Source organism: Amia ocellicauda, chromosome 11 (genome assembly GCF_036373705.1).
Source record: "Amia ocellicauda isolate fAmiCal2 chromosome 11, fAmiCal2.hap1, whole genome shotgun sequence".
Classification (NCBI taxonomy): domain Eukaryota; kingdom Metazoa; phylum Chordata; class Actinopteri; order Amiiformes; family Amiidae; genus Amia; species Amia ocellicauda.
The window spans coordinates 6,530,464-6,536,463 of NC_089860.1; positions in this window are offsets into that span (position 1 = coordinate 6,530,464).

A 6,000-nucleotide genomic window follows, 5' to 3' on the forward strand; every position below is an offset into this window, starting at 1 on the left:
CGAAATCACGACACAGAGCTATGAACCCGGGCCAACCGGCATTTCCAAAAGATGGCATGGATTGACATCAGTCATAAATCAAGCCCCCCTCCAATAGGACACTGGGGGCTGAAACCGAAATTCAATCTCACAAACTCAAGAACCAATTATCTATTGATCTGACAGGCATATAAAGGGTAGCGCACAGCATCTCTCTCTCTCTCTCTCTCTCACCTGAACCAGTAACTCGCTGCCACAGCTTAACCTGTAGCTCTGTTGCCAGAACTGGAACCAGAAACGGAACAAAGTCTTTGCCGGCAACAGAAGAGTTAAACTGGGAGAAGGAGATTGAGCCGTACGAAGAATTCTTTAAAGAACTTTATTCAGTTAAAGAACTTTAGAACCTGCGCCTGCCCGCCTGTACCCATCTGATCAGTGGAGTTTTACAGCTGGACAATTGACTAAGTCGACTGAATACGAAAGTGTCAGTCATTTAAATAGCTATTGAGTCTTAAGAAACTCGACCCTTGGAACCAAACAGGGCCCTGCTTTCCTCAAAGACTTTGTCTTCAAGTAACTACGGTGGAAAAACCCTGCTTGCAAAGAAGATTTTGTGCACACCCTTGGAGCCTTCAAACCAGTGGAAAATCTGTTTGGAAAAGACTCTGTTTCGCGAAACCCCAACTTCCAGGTGCATCGACTGAGTGGAAGTTCTTGGACAAAGCCTTTGTTCCACACCACACGGACCTCGTGCCTTGTGCTGTTATCTGAGCCCGAAGCCAGAGAGGCCTCTCTGCGACGAAATTGAGATAAGTTTATCAGTTTGGAGTTTATCATTCATGACATTTGAGAAATCAATTAGAAATGTTAATCTGTGATTCATAACTCTAGAATGTGTAATATCATTTAGTTTTGCTTAAATATAAATATGTGTTGCATTAAACTGTTTTGTTGACAATTTTAGAAATAAAATCTGTCAACACTGAGAAATATCTTCTCATTCCTGTTTAACTGTTCAGTCTGAAATTGACACACGTTAATAGACATTAGATTATTGGTGGCCCTGCCTATCCTTAATCATTGAATAATAATCAGTTAAGGGAAATTGTGGTAACAAGTAATGATAGGATCTTTCTTGGCACCTAAACATAAATGAGACTGATATATATATATAACGAGAAGTTACCTGACATAAATACTAACCTGCGTAGTTATTTGATGTCCGACTAACAATACTAATGAGAGACTCACCTTCGTCTTACTAACCGGTATTGTAGTCAATGTGTTCATAACCTTTTTTGTTTAACGATTTGTGTGTTATCATATGCGATCCCATGGTCTTTGATTTGGTCACGTAAGTGATTTGTCTTTGATTTGTGATCTAGAGTGAATTTTAATTAGTTTTTCCCTTTTTGTATGATTAGTGTAGTGCTACATTTAGTCTTTGTTTTTAATACATTTGACAATTTATATCTTTGGAATTGGTGTCTGCGTCCATTTATTATGGAAATTTAGTTCTACAAGATTCCAGGATTCTTGATAAAGTGATACTATATAATTCACTTCTTTTATTGAAATTTATAAATGTACCTTACATTACAGGAGCATCTTAATGAAAATCATATTCTTGGAGATAGTCAACATGGGTTTAGACGAGGCAGATCATGTCTTACTAATTTATTAGAATTTTTTGAACATGCAACTGCAGCTGTAGATTACGTGAAAGCATATGATATGATATACATAGATTTTCAGAAAGCTTTTGATAAAGTTTCCACACCAGAGACTGATCCTCAAATTGGAGGCTGTAGGCATTCAGGGTAATGTAAGTAGATGGATTATAAACTGGTTGATGTATAGGAGACAGAAGGTGTCGATTAGAGGAGTTGCTTCTAACTGGAGTGAGGTTGATAGTGGAGTTCCACAGGGATCAATACTAGGGCCAGTGCTTTTTCTAATCTATATTAATGATCAGGACTCTGGGATAGTTAGCAAACTTGTCAAATTTGCAGATGATACTAAAATAGGTGGCTCAGCAGATACAATCTCGGAAGCACAGTGTCAGGGTCTCTCAGGAGAGGACCGCAGGGCAAGGGAGTAAGGACCCAGGTGCAGTTCACGTAGAGCTGGCAGACAAGACAAATGGGCTAGGCAAGGACGTGGTTGAGGGCACAGGCAATGGTCGTGGGATCAGGAGTACAGACAGGCAAAGGTGAGTCAAAAATGAGAAAACAGGCAATGGGCTAGGAGCGAGGAGACAAGGAGCGAGGAATCGCAGACTGGGCTGAGGGCAGTGAGGGGTTTAAGAAGAGGAGCAGGAACTGGGAAGGCAGGTGCAGGGCCAATGGAAACAGAGGTAGAGTGAACAATGCACATGGGAGACCGGAATGTTAATAGATGAGAAAAGAACAATGAGGGGAATGGAAAGACAGGGAGATAGCGGCCTCTAGCGGTGAAAGCGGGTGAGTACGTGGGAACCGTGACACACAGGTTATTCAAAGGCACTTCGATAATATTCAGTTGTGGGCCTACACTTGGCAGATGAAATTCAATGTGGAAAAGTGCAAGGTAATACATGCAGGTAACAAAAATGTCCACTATAATAACACTATGGGAGGAATAGAACTGGAAGAAGTAACGCATGAGAAAGACCTAGGAATCTTGGTGGACTCCTCACTTTCTCCATCCAAACAATGTGGGGAAGCAATAAAAAAGGCAAATAGAATGTTAGGGTATATTGTCAAAAGTGTAGAATTTAGAACAAGGGAAGTAATGTTAAGACTGTACAATGCACTAGTTAGACCTCATCTGGAATACTGTATACAGTTCTGGGCACCACACTTATAGATATCGCTGCTCTAGAGGCAGTTCAGAGGAGAGCTACCAGACTTATTCCAGGTTTGAAGGGAATATCCTACTCGGAGAGACTGAAGGAACTAAACCTTTTCACCCTGGAACAGAGGAGACTACGTGGGGTCTCGATTCAAGTCTTCAAAATCATGAAAGGCATCGACCACATCAAACCAGAGGAGCTTTTCCAGATCAGCAGGGACACATGTACCCGTGGACACAATTGGAAATTGGTCTTCAAGGCATTCAAAACACTAAGGGTCCATGCAATGTGCATATCGATCAATAACTAGTCTCTCTCTCACAGGTAAATTACTGGAGGCCAACAGGGAGAAAACACAAGAGGAGCGGACAGCGAAGGGGCAATATCAGATAAAGGATGCTTAACAACACCGTCTTGTTTCCCTTCTTCTCTTTTCACACAACTTCAAATCCAAAATAGCAAGAGATTAGACACAGCTTTTTCCCTGGAAGAAACCTCCCTATCCAGGGCATCAAAATCTTCGCCGTGGCTGCCTGTCAGCCAGTTAAATAGTCCTGGTGAAACAATCATCTGTGGAATGATAGGTAGGCAAAATAATAATAAAACACACATAATAATGAAAAGGTGAAAGAAATTCAACACACACAACCAATAATTGAACAACAAGCATAATCAAACCAATTAAGAAAACCACCCAATAATAAAATTCATAAAATGTAATCCGTGAATTGAATAATAACAAAGAAAACAAAATAACGCAAGTGATATGGCCAAGTCACGACACCATCTATGACAGAAGGTTTGCAAATGACCAGGGGTCATCTTATCTGCGAATCTCTTCAAGAATTTCCTTGAAAGGTTAGCTTCAATAGCATGGCTGGCTAGCTTGTTCCAGACACCCACCACCCTTTGTGTAAAGCACATTTCAACTCACTTCCTTTTTGTTTCTGCTTGTCTCATCAGGTCCTTGTTAATACTGAAGTAGTCTTTTGTCAATACCTTCAGGAATTCTCATAATATCTGTTCCAGACTAAAGGGATTTGGTTATTTTAACCTGTATGTAGCACATGTAAAACTAGGAATGATACATGGCATATGGTTAACTTATACAAATGGAAAGTCTGTAACTCACTTGTTTTTCAGTTTCATCTAGTCAAATTCAGGGTTTTTCTTACTTAATTCCCTGACATGCATTGGAGGCTATCAATTATTAAAAGCCACACTTTCTTCAATAGTTCCAAAGCAAAATTTCACACCACAGCAGATAAGCTAACAAGATTCAATTAATGTTGTGCTTTGCTTACAATAACTGACTGCTGTTTCCAAATGAGACAACAAGCCAAAAGACACATTCAGTTGCTGCTGAATTGGTTTGCATTACGCCATTTGAATGCTTCTTAATTTAAAGATGAAGTTTATTTTATTTTGAATGTAGGTAGGTTTAAAAAAAGCCAAACGACAGCTATGAATTATGCATACTGTCAATCAGAAAGCTAACATAATATTTATCAGACACTAGTCTCCTACAGCTTCCCAACACCTTAATGACAGAGCAAAAAAGGGAGGGAGGGATTGTGATTATATGGCCTCAGTTGTAGAAGGATACAGCAAGTAATAGAGAACAATTCAAGTGTGGTAATCCAAAGAAGCCTTCAGATAACAGTAATTATTTTCTTCCTTTCTTTAGTTTTCTTCATAAATAATGTTGGAGGGTTATACTGTTGTTACCAAAGTTGAGATCTCATAAGACCTTGCAAACTACAGTGCTTGTTCAGTTGCAAAGAGTCCATTGAGTCAAGAGCCCTAATGCCAAAGAGTCCTGGGATCTCATGTATCAACACTGCGTACGCACAAAAACTTTGCGTACGCCATCTTTCACGCTTACGGTCTGATGTACTAACAGTGAAATGAACGCAAGAATGTGCATTCCTCCACGCCAACTTCATGTCTGGCGCACGTACATTTCTCATGGTTTTTGTTTGTTGGCAACTCTTACAGGCAATGAAGTGAAGTTGCAAACATTACACTACGAATTGTTGTACAAGTCTATCGCACCACCACCCGTGAGAAGCATTGTTATTAATTTGCAATTTATAAACTAATTAAAATACTATTGTCACACAAGCCTTATGGGAATATTCTATCAATTATGCAATTAAGTAAGAACATATAAAAGCATGTGCAGATTGATACAACCCTTAGTCTATGGCAATGGCAGCGTTGGCCTTATTAGAGGACTTTGCTAATGGCAGAATCCGAGGAGACCGAGTTTTTAGGGACCACAATGATTTTCTGGCCCACTTGGAGCTCTGTGCTGAGTTGGGTCCGGATTTGGAGAGAGAGACAGCGAGGAGCCACGCAATACCCATTCCCCTGCAGGGGCTGACGACACTTGGTTTCCTGGCAACTGGCAGACCGCTCAGGAATAAGCCAGTCGTCTTTGAGCCGTGCAATGCCAGCTGTATGGGACGGGATCATCCGCATGTCTACCAGTTATATAAGGTTCCCATACGATGCAGTTGACCAGCCAAATATTAAAGCGCAATTTGCAGCGATAGCCGGTTTTCCTAATGTAATTGGAGCGATCGACTGCACACACATTGCTATAAAGGCGCCATCTGAAGAAGAATTTGCATATGTGAATCGGAAACATTTCCATTCAATAAATGTGCAGGTAATATGTAATGCATAAATGCGCATAACAAATATTGTGGCAAGGTGGCCTGGGTCAACCCATGATTCACACATCCTTACAAACAGCATGGTTGGGATGAGGCTCCAACCTGGCAGGGTGCACGATGGGTGGCTTCTTGGTGAGTGATGCATTTAAAGCTATGGTTCTATTTAATATTATTTTTATTATTGTTTTGCTGTTTAATTATACAATTGCCCATCAGGAGACCGGTTATCCACTAAAGAGGTGGCTGTTAACCCACCTCACGAACCCACAAACTGACCAAGAGCGCAGCTACAATGATGCCCATTCTCACACTCAGTCAGTTGTAGAGTGGGCGATTGCACAGCTGAAATGTCGGTGGCGCTGCCTTGACAGGACCGGGGGGATGCTGTTATACCACCCTGACAAGATGTGCCGCATCGTGCTGGCCTGTGGTGTGCTGCACAATGTCGTGCACAGGCACGGCATACCACTTGGTGAGGTGGCAGCACCGCCAGATGACCCCGACCAA